Below are 17,484 nucleotides of genomic sequence, written 5' to 3'. Positions count from 1 at the left end.
TCCCAGGACAGACTGTGCACTGTGGCAGAAAGAAAATCCCCCTGACTCACAGTGAATGAGCCGGTTCTCACTGATAGGGGCGGGGGAAAACAGCAATGACCTAGGTAGTTTTGGAAGAGTGGGGTCTGTGAAACTGCAGACCAAAGAAACTGCCAAAGCCAATGTAATCCAAGGGCTGCAGTGTTTCCCATGGGGTTATGGGCGAACAGTTATGATATGGTTATATTCATACCCTGGAATTCAACAATTAAGTAGCTGGGTAGAGAATGGTTATAGCTGGGTTTCTTGCTTTTGGGGTGGATGTATGCAAATAAGAAGGGAAGAAAACAAGAATGGTCTACGTCATAAGGCGTTAGAGTTGGAGACATCAGTCTGAACTCGTGTTTAGTTTTATGGAGACACAAATGGTTATGGCTACAAATATATCTATATACATGGCCTATGTATGTAGTTTAGGAAATATGCTTTTATTTTCTTGGTCAGCTGAAATGGCCTGGAAGCAATGATGCCCAGTGGCAATAAGCAAAACAACTGCCCAGATCTTAGTTTCTAATGGTTTGAAGAATGGAGCAGAAAATCAGCCTGGGGCATTTTGAAATGCTAGAAATAAAAACAAGTGCTAAAAAGTTTACCACAATGATGAGGACACAAAGGGATATAGGGAACAAATGGAAGAGCTTCCAGTGACCAAACCTGGAACAATTTGTACAACAAAAAGATAAAGCAATATTGCAATACAATACCAAATATATATAAAACCTCTACAAATCCATACTAATGTAAGTGATTTAAAATGAATTAATAATTAGTATAGAGGCAACCAATCTTCCATGCAGAATACTTCTGCATGATCAATGTAGATACTCTACTTTCAAGGAGGAGAAGTCCCCACTCTTTCAAGGTCAGCTGCATATATTGATTTCCTTCCATACAGTATAGTTGGGAAAGAAAAATGAGAAGCTACTTTTACAGCGAAGAGATCTGACAAACACTGCTTCATCCAGGTCATCAAGGCCACCATAGTAAGTTATATTGATAATATACACTCTTGATAAAAAGTGATGCAAGTGGCATTTTATCAAGTGTATATTATCAATATAACTTTCAAATAAATTCTAATAGGGAGGCATTCTACAAAATATCTGACCAAAACTCCTGAAAACTGTCAAGGTTATCAGGTCAAGGAAAATCTCGGAAGACATCACAGCAGAAACATCGTGGATCCATGTAGTGTAGGGTGCTGACAGAATCTGGGAACAGTAAGAGGACACTAAGGAAACAATACAGTAGAGATTTTAGTGAACAATAATGTATTAATACTGGCTCATTAGTTAAAACAAATGTACCATACTAACATAAGATGTTAATACAAGAAACTGAATATGGGGTATGTGGGAGCTATATGTATAAATTTGCTATTTTTGTCTGAAACAAATTTGTCCTAAAATAAATCTCAATAGGCTAATCTTCCACCTGTGGTGCCGGCACCCCGGGTTCTAGTCCTGGTTGGGGCACCAGATTCTCTCCTGGTTGTTCCTGTTCCAGTCCAGCTCTCTGCTGTGGCCCAGGAGTGAAGCAGAGGATGGCCCAAGTCCTTGGGCCCTGCACCCACATGGGAGACCAGGAGGAGGCACCTGGCTCCCAGCTTCGGATCAGCGTGGTACGCCGGCCGCAGCAGCCATTGGAGGGTGAATGAATGGCAAAGGAAGATCTTTCTCTCTGTCTCGCTCTCTCACTGTCCACTCTGCCTGTCAAAACAAAACAAAACAAAAAGATTAGGTTAGTTATTTTGTAGAATGTAGTACCTTCTGGATTTGTATGATTCTTTCCTTGTCTTGTTGTTTGACATACTCCTTTGTTTCCTATTTTCTTCAGTGGAGCTTAGTTCTAAAAGCTTGATTTTATTCAGGTTCAATATTCTTGAGAAGTTGGTATTCTGGTGCAGTGAGTTAACATGCTAGTTGGGATGTCCATATCCCATATTAGAACACTAGCTTGTATCCCAGCTACTTTGCTTCTGATCCAGCTCCTTGCTAATGCACCTGGGAAGTAGCAGATGATGACCCGAGTACTTGAGTTTCTGCCACCCGTGTGGGAGACCCAGATGGAGTTCCTGGCTCTTAGCTTCTTCCTGGCCCAGCCTGTTGCAGGCATTTGGGGAGTGAATTAGTGGATGGAAGATTCTCTCTGTGTGTGTCTTTATGGCACTCTGCCTTTCAAGTAAAAAAGTCTTTAATTTTTTTGGCAAGAAATCACTCATAGGTAAGGATATTGCAACACAGTTCCCTATATCAGGAGACATGTCAGTGGCTTGCTATCCATGAGGCTGGGGTTGATCACTGGCTTCTGAGTTGGCTGTTATGACCTTCCTTTGATAGAGATAACTGAGATAGTCATTCTCAAATTATTGGGGCCCATAACTAAGCTTTGAACCAGAGTTAGTCAGACTCAAAACTCTCCCTCCTGACAGAACCATACTCTTTCTGGCATAGTACATGCAGCAACGGTTAACCTCAGAACCCATTGGAGACTGAAATTTGCCAATTCTTCTGTCTTGCTATTGAGGACTCCATGATAAATCCAGTGATATTTGCATTAAGAAAGAGAGAACAATGCAACCTGAAACAATGGGGAAATGTCTCTATGAGGGTTCCGACCAAACATTAAACAATTATGGCATCCCGGTGGGTAGAAGGAAGATGATGGCTTCATGATGCACATAGAATTAACAATGCCACTGCACAAAAGTTTCTTGTTCTGCTGACCACTTAGTTACTTCCCTCTGAAGGGCATTTTTCTCCATCTGCTGAACTAGCCTTCTATAGGTGCTGTGAAAACCCAAGGAAAAGTGGATGGGAGATTTCAATCCTCTCCCCAGTCATAATGCTAGAGTAGAGAACAAATGGGCAGAATTGTGGTAGAGTAGACTATGAATGGATCTGATGTTAAAGTGGCCTAGCTCAGCCAACTGCTGCCTGGGACTTTGGCAGGCTTTCCTTCTTTTTATTATTTTATTTTATTTTTTTACAGGCAGAGTGGACAGTGAGAGAGAGAGACAGAGAAAGGTCTTCCTTTTCCGTTGGTTCACCGCGCTGATCCAGGTGCTTCTCCTGGTCTCCCATGCGGGTGCTGGGCCCAAGCACTGGGGCCATCCTCCACTGCACTCCCGGGCCACAGCAGAGAGCAGGACAGGAAGAGGAGCAACCGGGACAGAATCTGGCACCCCGACCAGGACTAGAACCCCGTGTGCTGGCGCTGCAGGTGGAGGATTAGCCTGTTGAGCCATGGCGCCGGCCAGTTTTAGATTGGGTTCCCTGGATATAATCTGTGAGAGGGGCTGTTGAAGGCTAAAGGTTTATTGGAAAGTCTCTCTCAGAAACCACAAGCCTTTCAGAGAAAAGGGCATTTGTATGCAGAAAGGAGATGTTTATGGTGTGGCTGTAGCTAAGGGCTGAGCTGCTGCTGCAGAGAACTCTGAGGTAGGGCTGGCTCCCAAACACTCGTCAAATCAGGGCAAGAGATCTCTATTGTAGCAACTCAAGCTAAAAGACCGAGTTTCTACAGCTCCCTATCAACCAGCAATTGCCTTGACAACACCTCATTTGGATAGCAGGAGTGATGTTGACAAAGAAAGTTTCCTGGCTGAAATGCTCCTTGGAGGTGGCCACAGGTCGCAGGCTGCGGGGGGCTCCAATCGAAAAGGAAACAAAGTTGCTAAGCCTTCTCTTGACAAGGCCGCTAAGCCTTTGCTCGAGTTTGCCTCACTTCCGCATTCCAGTGACTCAGCGTTTCCAACAATCCAAGATGGCCCCCCGGGGGAGGTACCTAGCCTGACAGGAGACTTCCGTATTCGTGGACAGTATGTGTCCTCGGCTGTAATAGGCCCTTGAGGGTGTGCCTGGCTCATGTCCTGCCTTACCTTTCAGCTGGTTGGCTCAGTTCCCCTGTGCCCTGGACAGCCCCCTTTCTGTGTCTATAAAAGCTTTCCTCCTCCCAACAAAGTCGAGAACCCAGCTGCACCCTGGGCGTTGGCTGATCTCCCGGCTCTGGTGTGGTTCCTTTGCCGCCCACACTCATCCCGCTCGGCCCCCGAGCTCACCAGGCTGGCCCTGCGGAGCTCTATCGGACCTGCTGCCCTGTGACGAGCAGCACCAGGCCACATACTGGAAGGAGATAAAACTTTGAGGATGACTGTTCTCTGAGGCCAAGGACAAGGTCCCAAGGGGAAGGCAGCTGAGAGCAGTCAGAGCTACGATTCTCCTGCAGCTGCTGGATGGGTCACAGCCTGGCAAGGAGACCTGAGTGGAGGCAAGTGGCTATTACACTAATCCCCGTAGTCCTATGGAGAATTAGTTCATGTAAGATATGTGAAAAACATAAAGCATCATTAAGATTCTAGTATTATTACCTTTAGTCAATGGGACGTAAGGGGAAGGGAATCTATATTTACTCAGAATACATATTTTTGAAAGTTGTAACATTCCGGTAATATTCCTTAATGAAAAGAAGTTTCAATAAGAACTTCCTATTTTTTTCCAGCTATGATACTCTCATTGTGTGTGTAGTAAGTTATTTTGACTTTGCTGCTTTAAGATGGTTCTTACTTGAGACTTGAATTCAATTTGTAAATGTGAATGACCTTGTTCATATGCACACTGCTGGTACTTTCCACGATCACCAGTGGGAATTCAACACAAGGGGCCTAGCAGACTTTTGCATCCCAAAACAGCAGAAAGCAGGATTGAGTCTCGTCTATGATAGTGTTACTACCAGGACTGAATGCAAAAACAGCTGTGTGGATTCTCCTCCCTCCTTTAGCCCTGTGGTTGGTGTGGTGCAGTCTAGACATGGTTTGGTTTCATTGTCCTAGCCTTAGGGTTAGGTTAGGGTTAGGGTTAACTCCCAATTCCTCATGCAGGTAAGATCCTTTGACTCTTAAGCAACACACTAAGGGCGAGATTTTCTTTTCTTTCTTTCTTTCTTTCTTTCTTTCTTTCTTTCTTTCTTTCTTTCTTTCTTTCTTTTTTTTTTTTGACAGAGTGGACAGTGAGAGAGAGAAACAGAGAGAAAGGTCTTCCTTTTGCCGTTGGTTCACCTTCCAATGGCCAACGTGGCTGGCGCGCTGTGGCTGGTGCACCGCGCTGATCCGAAGGCAGGAGCCAGGTGCTTCTCCTGGTCTCCCATGGGGTGCAGGGCCCAAGCACTTGGGCCATCCTCCACTGCACTCCCTGGCCACAGCAGAGAGCTGGCCTAGAAGAGGGGCAACCAGGACAGAATCTGGTGCCCCGACCGGGACTAGAACCTGGTGTGCCAGCGCCTCAAGGCGGAGGATTAGCCTGTTGAGCCACGGCGCCGGCCAAGGGTGAGCTTTTCTTAAAGAAGATTCATCAGAGGCTTGGCCTTGGTGGGACAGTGGGGTTCCACTCTTCCGGTCTTCCTCGGATGCTGGGGGTCTCAATGTCAGCCTCTCTGGATCTCAGTTCCACCGTCCTGAAGTGAAGAGGATGGGATCACTGAAGACTGGACACTCCCAGCTCTGAAACTCTTCTTCAGATCATGCAGCCTCCTCTCTACTTAGATTATCATAAAATCAAGTTTCAGTGCGTTAATCCATGTATTCTACATGCAACTGTAATTGCTCTCACTGTTATTTGAGTTTCTTCAAGTTTCTCTGTGGATTCAAATAAGGAGGAATGAATGGCAGGTAAAGACAAAATTATGGGTCAAACTATGGGTGGGGATCTTTCTTCTCAACTCACTTGTGAAAGAGGCTGAAAAAAGGCTGGCACCACAGCTCAATAGGCTAATCCTCCGCCTGCTGCGCTGGCACCCTGGGTTCTAGTCCCGCTTGGGACACCGGATTCTGTCCTGGTTGCTCCTCTTCCAGTCCAGCTCTCTGCTGTGGCCTGGCAGTTCAGTGGAGGATGGCCCCATTGCTTGGGCCCTGCACCCCATGGGAGACCAGGAGGAAGCACCTGGCTCCTGGTTTCGGATTGGTGCAGCGCGCTGGCAGTAGCAGCCATTTGCGGGGTGAACCAACAGAAGGAAGACCTTTCTCTCTCTCTCTCTCTCTCTCTCTCTCTCTCTCTCTCTCACTGTCTGACTCTGACTCAAAAAAAAAAAAAAAAAAAAAGGCTGAAAAATGCTTCTGCTGGAGGTTACCAGAATCGATGGTTATGTTTTGTTTTGTTTTGTTTTCATTTGTCTCCAGGGCAGGAAACAAACAGATGAGGACACTGATACCAGATCTGAGCAGACAGAGAGTTTAGTCACTAGACCTAGGCTGTCTTCAGATCCCCAGTGCAAGGTTGTGCTCTGGGCTGGGAGCCTGTTAGGAGACCAGGTAATGACAACACTACAACTAAAGAGTAAGTGTAAGTGAAAACAGGAGAAACTGTTCCTCCAGATATGGCTGCCAACTAAAAATTCAAAATACAAGTACAAAACTTAAGAAAGATTGCAAAAATATCAATAAGAATACGAGTTTTCATTTGATGATATTTAATTAATATTACATGCTGACAACATTTTATAAAACATTTGTATCATTAAGGGTGATAAGTGTGTAGGTATTACAACTAGGAAAGATGAAAAATACAGAGAAAAAATCAGTAAGGTAGAGATGAGAAAAAATTAGAAATCAGAAAGAAAACAAATATAGCCATTGAAATAAATAATTTAAAATATTTAAACTCTAGACTTGCCACAGGCATAAAACCAGTAAACAGAAAGATTGTTCTAAATAAATCACATAGATTAGCACAGAAAGAGAGAGACAGAGATTGCTGAAAATATAGGATAAAGTAATTCAGAGGCAAGGAGCATAGAACTTGAGCCACCAATGTACATAAAAAAGGAGTTTAACAGAGCTTTCCAAGAAACCACATTTGAAGACATAATGGATAAGGATTTTACAAATTAAAATATGGCTTGAATTTCAAATTAAAATTGCACCTGTTTAATGAGAGAGATAAATAGACACCACCCGTGGGCACGTTGCAGTGAAATGAAAGACCAAGGTATGAGGGCACCTTAGAAAGCTACCAGAATACCTTACTGGAAATGATAAAGGTTTCCAGTGTTTTTTTTTTTTTTATTTGAGGGCATTCAATCATAATTTTCATAAATTGGTAAAGCTACACTATACGATTTAGAGGTACTTTTAAGAGGGCAGGTAAAACATCTAATTAAAAGAAATCAGAAAGGAGCATAATATATATCATTTTTTGAGAATGGGAAGAGACTGTGATTGGCAGTGGGTGCAGGGTAAGCTGAGCTGCTGATATTCTATGTGTGGGCACACAGAGTAGTTAGCTACATGATGGCTTTCTCCTCAACAGTGTGGAGGCGCATCATACACCTTTCTCTCCTTTTACCATTTTATTTCAGAATAGTTTTAAGCTTACAAAGCCAACATTAGAAAGTAGTGAGACAGAGTTCCCATATCCCCTCATCCAGTTTCCTTCATTAACAGCTTATATTGGTATCTTTGTTAATACACCTTTCTGTATGTTTAAGGTAGCTGAGAACTTTTAAATGTGCAAATAAAAAATACTCTTAGAAATAACAGATTTCTTTTTTTTTTTATTTGACAGGTAGAGTTACAGACAGTGAAAGAGAGAGAGAGAAAGGTCTTCCTTCCGTTGATTCACCCCCCAAAATGGGAGCTACGGCTGGCACACTGCGCCAATCTGAAGCCAGGATCCAGGTGCTTCTCCTGGTCTCCCATGGGGTGCAGGGCCCAAGCACTTGGGTCATCCTCCACTGCCCTCCCGGGCCACAGCAGAGAGCTGGCCTGGAAGAGGGGCAACTGGGACTAAAACCGGTGCCCATATGGGATGCTGGCGCCGCAGGCGGAGGATTAGCCAAGTGAGCCACAGTACCGGCCCCAGAAATAACAGATTTCTAAGGTAAAGTGGAACAATAGTAGATTTCTTATCAGCAATAATAAGTAACAGAAGGCAGAAGACAGATTGAAGGGACTATATCTAACAACTTAGAATTCTGTACCAACCAAATAATTATTTTGAAAACAGGAGGCAAAACAGTGATTTTTTTTGACAAAATAAAGAAGTTAAGCATTCATAACCATTCATAAATCTCACTGAAATATATTTAACAACTATTTGAACATGAAGAAAAGTGAATTTTGCAGTAAAAATGAAGGATTCAAGGAATAACACCAGCAAAGATATTAAAACATGGTCATAAGCTTAGTTAAATGGTAAAAGTTACTATTTTAACCAAAAGTTAACAAGAAAATCTCTAAAGAATTAGAAATAAATGAGTGATAGAGTTGTAACTTGAGATTTTAAGAAAATTATAGTTAATAACATGTATTACAATAAAAAACACTCATTGTGGAAAAATTGGAAAATAAAGAATAGATGGATATAGAAATGGAAAAAAATTTCAAAGCTACAACACTCAGAAGTAGAAGAAATTCTGATATTTTATATAATCCCCTCATATCAGTGTATTTCACATACATGTTGAAATTGTCACACATGCAAAATTGTTATATTGTAGACATGTGGTCCAAATATCCGCTGGGGCCTGCTTGCTCCGTCATTGATCTGTGAAACTGGCCCAAATTCCAATTACAGCTCTGATCTTCATGAGGAAGCCTCTTACATTCTGCGTTTTTCAAATGCTTTTTCTTTCTCACTCTCTCTCTCTCAAATAATGAAAAAATTTTAAAAATGTATTTTCTACCAAATGCGTTGACTTTCTTAACATCTAATGTTCTCTCATTTCTTTACTGTTTTTTTTGGATTCCTTGTATTCTTGTCTAATGCCTCAAACAGCTCTCAGGTCTCTTCTTGACTCATTTCTGCTTGAAAGCCCCACAGCTTCCAGGGCGCACAGCACCTGATGTCTTCCCCAGTTGTCTTTTCAGTTATGATACAGGGAGACAAGCTCTCCTCAGCACCTGCACTGATCTGAAGCTTACTGCAGAAGCAACGCTGGGCACAGAGGGACCAACAAGTGTCCAAAAGTCACCTTTGGTTTATTTTAGTGCTAACAGTAAGAGCTCAGCCCCACGAGGAGCTTACACCCTACATGCGATGCAACTGAAAAGATGTCTCCAAACTGTGTCTGCGTAGGCTTGTACCTGTCTCTACATGAATGACAAAATTCCCCTTCAGAGTGTTCATGCTCTTCCCCAAATAAGAGAAAACTGCTCACGGAGCTGCGGTTTTACAAATGATTTCCTGTGGTGTCCTCTTTTGCTGTAAATAAAAATTGCTTTGTGTGACAATTACTCCTGGGGAAGATTTTGATTTCCATTCATCAAGAAGCAAGCACATTTTACACGGGCACCGCTTGCAGGTGCTAGTTCTTAAACATTTAGGGGGCCAGCATTTAGCAGGGCTCTTTTTTTCTTTAACAGGCAGAGTGGACAGTGAGAGAGAGAGACAGAGAGAAAGGTCTTCCTTTTGCCGTTGGTTCACCCTCCAATGGCCGCTGCGGTGGGTGCGCTGCGGCCAGCGCACCGCGCTGATCCAATGGCAGGAGCCAGGTACTTATCCTGGTCTCCCATGGGGTGCAGGGCCCAAGCACTTGGGCCATCCTCCACTGCACTCCCGGGCCACAGCAGAGAGCTGGCCTGGAAGAGGGGCAACCGGGAGAATCCGGCGCCCCGACCGGGACTAGAACCCGGTGTGCTGGCGCCGCAAGGCTGAGGATTACCCTAGTGAGCCGCAGCACCGGCCAGCAGAGCTCTTAAGATGCTCCTTGGAATGTCTGTATCCCATATCTGAGTGCCTGGGTTTGGGTCCCGCTCCACTTGTGATTTCAGTTTCCTATTGTGCACCCTGGGAGGCAGCACTGATGCCTCAAGCAGCTGGGTCCCTGGCACCCACGGGGAGACCCAGGTTGAGTTCTGTGCTCCTGGTTTGGCCTGGACCAGTCCTGTCTGTTGTGGGGACTTGAGGAGGGAACCACCAGATGGAAATTTTTTCTCTGTGCTTTTCAAATAAATAATTAAAAGATACTCTTGTTAAATTTTAAAAAATATTTATTTATTTGAAAAGAAGAGATATAGAGAGGGAGAGAGAGGAAGAGAGACAGAGAGAGTGATATCTTCCTTTTGTTGGTTCCCTCCCCAAATGGTCACAATGATCAGAGCTGGGCCCATCCAAAGCCAGGATCCAAGAGATTCTTCCTGGTCTTCCATGTGGGTGCAAGGGCCCAAGCACTTGGACTATTCTTCCCTGCTTTCCCAGGTGCATTAGCAAGGAGCTGGATTGGAAGTGGAGCAGCTGGCACTCGAATCAGCTCCCATATGGGATGCTGACCCTGCAGATGGTGGCCCAACCTGCTATGCCACAGCACTGGCCCCAAAATACAATATTAAAATGTATTATGTTAAGGAGAATATCATGTACAGATATGATTTCTGCTTTTGACCACATGGTAGTAAATGAATGGGCCACATTTGATCTGATTGCTCACCAGTTCCTCAGGACACGTTATGTGTGCTACCTCCCAAGCAAGACTCTGACTATTGAGATAGTAGACATCGCTCTGTCCAGTAACCTCACTGCTAAGGCTGTTGTCACACGTTGTGTGCCTCCCTTCTTCAAATAAGGACTCCTGAGCACCCAGTTCAGCAGCGTGTAAATGCCTATCTCCATAGCTTAAAACTAGTTAGCCCTGTTGTAAAAATTAGCAGCCCTCTGAAAGCCAAGCCTTGTGCCCGAGGAATCTCTGTGCATAGAATAAAAAGATAAGTGAATGAATTAATTCTGTGTCCACTTGTAGGAGTTCACATGTAGGACTTCTGTTGACTCCCTATAAGTCTTAAAAATGCTCAGTTTATTGTTGTCACTGAATACCTTCAAACTCACCTAAACCTGTGTGTTCCACCGAGTTTGCAAGAAATATGAGTCCTGTCTCTGAGCAGCTTCATCTAAAGGATAAATCTGATGTAGATTTCCTCCAGAACCTCATGGCTAGTATGTCGACTCCTAGATAAAATAAAGGCAAGAGATAGATTTTATGAGCTCTGTGGTCAAAATTTCATTTTATGCTTCATCCAAAAGGGATGATAAACAAGCTTGTCGACAAGTTAGTACAAACCAGCTCAGGAACTTTATGGGGACTTCGATTATATTAGGGCAGCAAAGCTTACAACAATTCTCCATTCCAAGAAGCATTTGGCTTATTATTAATAACCAGATTGGATTTCCAATATGGATTATAAATATTACAGTTGACTAACTTCTCTCTGCTTTTGTTCATTTCTAACATTTCCCTCCTACAGTCAGATTTCCCTGGAAGCTGTAATAAAATTTGTGTCTGGTGTTTCATTCACATTTCAATATTTTTTGTTACTATTCAAGTCAGTGAATAGAAAGCAAATTTACATCATGATAAGAACCCAGCCTGATGCTATCCATAATGTTAACTACTTGTCATATGTGGAGATGCATTTTCTCTCCCTTGGGAATAGGATTGCTCATTTCTCCCTACCATAGAGCTAACATTTATTGTCTCTCAGCAAAAGCTACAAGCTACATTCATGGGATGATGTGTTTTCTCAGAATAGAGGTTTACAGCTTGTAGTTTCTCTCCTGGCTCCATCTCTGCCTTTTGCCTGTGTGATGGAGATTGTCTTGACAAGGGATGCAGATAGTGGGGAAAGGTTGAATTGTGTAGCCAGAATCTTCTCCTACTGTCACAAGGACCCTATACCAAAACTTTGGGCACCCTTTAAAGAAACCCCTGGGGAATAGAAAGTAAGCTGCTGAAAGTGCCAGGGGCCAAGCAATGCGAAAATGTGGCAGATGGAGCTTCACCTGTCAACCCTAATAGGACTCACACACCTGAATTCTGTTCCCTGAAGTCAAGTGCAAACCTCAATAACAGGCTTTGGCATTCCCAGGAAACGCTCTTGTTGTCAACGTGGGAACTCTCAGCGCGTCCTCTCTGTATTAATTACCCTCAGTGGTTCCCAGTGGAAAATGAGAAAAGTGTTAAGGAATATGTTGAGACCCATGTCAGCATTCTGCATGCTTATCAATAATAGCAACAAACTGCTTCAACCTCCTCTTAAGGTTTTTAACCATGTGACAGAGTGCTTCGGCCAGCATTGTTAGCAGGGTGGCATTATTATTACCTGTTTCTGATAGGTGAATTGTGAAGCAATTTAGAAATTAGGGTACCTAATTTAGAAACTGGGATATGTTAGTTTTGGCTTTGGTTTAACTATTCACTAGCAAATTGGTTTCTGATCAGCCTTGCAGTGTTTTCGGATTCCAGTTTCCTTACCTGAAAAACATAAGGACTGAGATACCTTGTAACTCTTAGATGTTGTGATTAGAATGCATCAGGCAAGTATAAAAGTAGGGTGCTTTGGGAGAGCATGAAAAAAATGCACACGTATTAGAGCTAGAGAAGATTATCTCCAGATCCTGTCTTCATTGTACATGATTTCAGAGACACAATCACTTCATCTCTTTATGTGTAGGTTTCTCCATTGGTGGGGAGGTAATAACCACATACCACAAGAATGTTATATTTTATATAAAAATCTAAATAAAGATGGAGCTGGCACTGTGGCACAGCAGGTTAATGCCCTGGCCTGAAGCGCCATCATCCCATATGGGCACCGGTTCAAGACCCGGCTACTCCACTTCCGATCCAGCTCTCTGCTGTGCCCTGGGAAAGCAATGGAAGATGGTCCAAGTCCTTGGGCCCCTGCACCCACATGGGAGACCCAGAAGAAGCTCCTGGCTCCTGGCTTCGGATCGGTGCAGCTCTGGCAGTTGCAGCCAATTGGGGAGTGAACCAGTGGATGGAAGACCTCTCTCTCTCTCTCTCTCTCTCTCTCTCTGCCTTTCCTTCTTTCTCTATGTAACTCTGAATTTCAAATAAATAAATCTTTTAAAAAATGTGGATAGTACCAGGGGTCTTCAGAGAGTTTTTTTTTTAAGATTCATTTATTTATTTGAAAGAGTTACACAGAAACAGATATTTGGGGAATGAACCAGCACCTGGGAGCTCTCTACTAGCTGCCTCTCAAATAAATTAAAAGGTTATGGAAATTAACTTAGAAGGTAAGTATATTTTGGTGCAAAAATGTCTGAAATCCATACATAATTTTTCATTATATGTGTTTGCTATGAAGTCTTTAAAAACCCTCATATGCATAGATTTCATAACTACTTTGTATCAAAATTAATTAATTTCATCTTCCTTGAACATTTTGAAGTACTGTCGTAATTTTAGCCTCCAAATCTGTGAGCTAAGTGAATCTATTCTCTTATTTTTTTAAAGACATTTATTTTTAAAGTCAAAGTTATACACACACACACACACACACACACAGAGATTTTCCATCCACAGGTTCACCCTCAGATGGCCACAATGGTCAGTGCTGAGCCAGGCCAGAGCAAGAGCCAGGAGCTTCTTCTGGGTCTCCCCTGTTGGTGCCTGGAGCTCAAACACTTGGGCCATCTTCTGCTGCTTTCCCCAGGTGCTGTTGCAGGGAGCCGGATCAGAAGTGGAGCAGCTGGCACATGAACCAGTTGCCAAAGTGATCCCAGCGGTGCAGACAGCAGCTTTGCCAGTCCCAAAACTGTTTCCTTGACAACTTATTCAGTCTCAGGAATTTGGTTATAGCAATAGAACATGAACTAAAACAATGAAGGAAGGAGCAAAGAGAACATAAATTTTTAAAAATTTATTTATTTGAGAGGCAGACAGACAGAGGGAGAGACAGAGAAAAGTCTTTCATCTGCTAGTTCACTCCCTAGATGACTATAACGGCCGGAACTGAGCTGATCCGAAGCCAGGAACCAGGAGTGTCTTCCAGGTCTCCCACATGAGTGCAGGGGCCCTGGCACTTGGGCCATCTTCCAGTTTTTTCCCAGGCCATTAGCAGGGAGCTGGATCAGAAGAGGTGCAGCTGGGACATGAACCCGTACCCATATGGGATGCCTGCGCCACAGTGCTGGCCCCACTTTTTTATATATATACTTATGAAATTAACATACTTCCAAAGCACCTAGAGCCCTACAAATCTTTGATGCTGGCTAGCTTCATTTCCGGTTTCCCAAGAAACACCAAAATATTCAGAAACTTCTGAGGCTAATTCATGCAGGGTGAGTGAAAGGGGAGACTTGGTTGGAGAATAACTTTGAAAGCTCTGGAGCTTAGTAATGTTGAATTATTGTGTCTCATTAAGGATTTTCAAAAGCCTTCCTCAGTAGGAACAATTGACTTCACACAGAGCAGATTCTGTTTGCCTGATATACGTCTCAGAGTATAATACGTACACATGGGAAAATGTCCTTTGGTCAAATTTAGTCTTAAGGCTTTGCCCTATTTTTTTTTTTTTAACTCTGTCATGGTTGAGCAGTGACACAAGCAGGCAATTACCTTAGAGAGGAGAAAGTAGATCTTTACAGATTAGACTTAATGCCAGCAACAACTCTGCAACAACCCTTTGGATGACAGTCAGAATAATAATGGTAAGATATACCACTCGTCCGATTCTTACAATGCGCCAGAGACCATTCTAAGTTTTCACTTCTGAAATCACCATTTCTTTTTAAGATTTGTTTATTTATTTGGATGTCAGAGTTATAGAGAGAGAAAGAGAAAAAGAGAGAAAGAGAGAGAGAATCTTCTATCCCCTGATTCACTTCCCCACAATGGCGAGGAATGGGCCAGGCTGAAATCAGGAGCCAGGAGGTTCTTCCAGGTCTCCCACGTGGGTAGCAGGGGTCCAAGCACGTGTGCCATCTTCTGCTGCTTTTCCCAGGCCAATGGTAGGGAGCTGGGTTGGGAAGTGGAGCAGACCACTCTTGAACCAGCACACATATGCGATGCCACCATTGCAGGCAGCAGTTTTACCAGCTATGCCACAATGCCAGGCACCTGAAATCACAATTTCTTTACACATGCATATGATTTACATTTAAAATTTTTTATTGATGTTATAATTTATATACAATAAATTGTAATACTTCCAGAGTACAGTTTACTCAGCTCTGCCATATGCATACTGTGAAACCATCACCAGAATCAAGGTACTAACCCCTTTTATCACCTCCAAAGTTTCTCCTGCTGCTATCTCTTTCCTTCTCCCTATGTCTCTCCATCCCAGTCCTTGACCAACCACTGATTGCTATTTTAGCACCATAGATTAGCTTGAATTCTCTACAATTTCATATAAATTGAACAACATAGTATAGGGAGGTCGTCCAGTTTATTTTACTCAGCATCATTATTTTGAGTTTATTCATGATGTCTTGGGTATCCATAGTCCATTCATTTTTATCACTGAGTAATATTCCACTGCATGAATATTCCACACCTTGTTGATGCATGCATCCGTTGATGACATTAGGATGATTTCCATTTTGGGATTATTACCAGTCAGTCAGCTCTGGACATTCATATACAATTTTTTGTGTACTGCTGCTCTTATTTTTCTTGAGTAAATTGCTAGTAGCCAAATAGTTGGGTTATATGATGTGCTTATTGTTTTCTTAAGAACTGCCAAACTGTTTTACAATGTGGTTGCACAATTTTGGTTGTATAACACATTTTACTTCATTTGCAATATACAAGAGTTCCAGTCAGTCTTCATCATTGTGAACACCTGCTATGGTCTGTCTTCTTCACTTTAGTCATTCTATTGCAGTATCTTTCTATGGCTCCAATTTGCATTTCCATAATGAGTTATGGTGTTGAGTGTCTTTTCGTGTGCATATTTGCTGATGTTTGTCTTATCTGGATAATTGTTCATAGATTGCCCCAACTTTGGAGGGCGCTTGTTGTATGCCTGTTGAATATAAGGTGTGAAGAGAATTCTGGAGAATATTAAATGAATCCTAAATTTGGCCAGAGATACTCAATACCAGCTTTCTTCTCCAAACACAGGTAATACTTCATAACATACATGGCAGTGTTTCTTAGTTGGTCGTTCCTGGGGAGATGAAGCCTTCATGTGGAAAAATATCCAACAGAGAGAAAAGCTTTTTTTCCTGCACAGGACTAAGTTCAAATATTGGCTCCATTGCATGCTGATTGTACATTTTGGCACTTGGATCTCAGTCCATTTTCTCACCTGGACAGCTGGGGATGGAGCTAGTCCTCTTTTTCTTTTTCTTTTTTTTCTTTCTTTTTTTTTTTTACAGGCAGAGTTAGACGGTGATAGAGAGACAGAGAGAAAGATCTTCCTTTTTCCGTTAGTTCACCTCCCAAGTGGCTGCTATGGCCGGCGCATTGTGGCTGGCGCACTGCACTGATTCGAAGGCAGGAGCCAGGTGCTTCTCCTGGTCTCCCATGGGGTACAGGGCCCAAACACTTGGGCCATCCTCCAATGCACTCCCGGGCCACAGCAGAGAGCTGGACAGGAAGAGGATCAGCCTGGACAGAATCCTGTGCTCCAACTGGGACTAGAACCCAGGATGCCGGCGCTGCAGGCAGAGGATTAGCCTAGGGAGCCATGGTGCCGGCCGGAGCTAGTCTTCTTAAGGAGTTACCCTGAGGTAGTGAGGAGTGGTACTGAGTGTGGTGAGGAGCCACATTACCAAAGAAAGGGAAGTGCCTAGAACTGTGCAGCATTTACTGTCACTATTCACATTTCTTTTTCTTTTCTCTCTCTGTATGTGAGCAATAAATAAGCCATAAATGTTTGTGGAGCTTGAAATAACATAGAAATAATTATCATTTTATTTTTAAATGATGATTTTAACTGATAACTTAAAAATACTTTAAAAATTTAAAAGAAATGTTCTAGTACTTTTGTGAATGAACTTTTAGTATTTGTCTTTATAATCGTACATGTAAGATGGTAAAAGCTCTACTTCCTACAGTTAAAGGCTGTCAATGGACAAAATGTACCTGACACAATTTATGTGCCAGTGCTTGTATATATTAGACAGGGAATAGATAAAAAGGGAGCATCCTCCCTCAAGTACTTGACAAGTAACTAGGTATCAAAAATAGGTGCCCATCATTATCTCTTATCATTTAAATGTTAAATGCTACTAGGACAGAGTGACTTTCTCTGACTGATGATGCAAAATGTTGATATTTTTATTAAAGGAGGAGTGTGGGGAGCAACTGGGAGCAACTCGGACTAGACTAAGTTACTGGAATTAAGACTTATTCTATGCATCTGCTCTCCCACAATATGGCGCTGGGAGAGGAGGAAACAGCTTCTACACAGCTGCCTCCAGTTCAACCAATAAACAGCAGGACCTGCTCCTGATTGGAGGAGAGCAGCGTACTCGGCGTGTGGGTAGCAGAGTTGGGATTGGTGGAAGAGGACTATAAAGGAGGAGAGAGACAACATGCACCAGGAACATCTATCTGAAGGAACACCTGTGCAGCCCCCGAGAGAGCCGGCCGGCGGTGTGCCGCTCCCCCGCGGAAGTGGGGAAAGTGGCAGGGGGAACCGCCCTTCCACGGAGGTGGAAGGGTCGGTAGCCAACCCGGGAAGAACCAGCAGCAAACCCGGGG

The 17,484-nt window shown here is 43.2% G+C and overlaps 1 long non-coding RNA gene across 3 annotated transcripts; it reads left to right on the top strand.

The window, feature by feature from the left end:
• Nucleotides 1-3,313: 3,313 nt before the first annotated feature.
• LOC149127880 (uncharacterized) lies at nucleotides 3,314-9,265 on the top strand. 3 transcript variants are annotated; one of them, XR_016230051.1, is made up of 4 exons: nucleotides 3,314-4,308; nucleotides 6,212-6,343; nucleotides 7,596-7,910; nucleotides 8,888-9,265. It is a non-coding gene; the product is annotated as an uncharacterized LOC149127880 (long non-coding RNA). The 3 variants fall into 3 exon arrangements; XR_016230050.1 differs by having other exon boundaries at nucleotides 8,808-9,265; XR_016230049.1 differs by having other exon boundaries at nucleotides 3,318-4,308; nucleotides 7,596-9,265.
• The last annotated feature ends 8,219 nt before the right edge of the window (nucleotides 9,266-17,484 follow it).

The sequence above is a fragment of the Oryctolagus cuniculus genome, chromosome 2, assembly GCF_051225735.1.
Source record: "Oryctolagus cuniculus isolate XC-2025 breed Fujian yellow rabbit chromosome 2, ASM5122573v1, whole genome shotgun sequence".
Taxonomy (NCBI): domain Eukaryota; kingdom Metazoa; phylum Chordata; class Mammalia; order Lagomorpha; family Leporidae; genus Oryctolagus; species Oryctolagus cuniculus.
The sequence above is the reverse complement of the archived record's forward strand: the minus strand, read 5'-3'. Positions and strand labels throughout refer to the sequence as shown.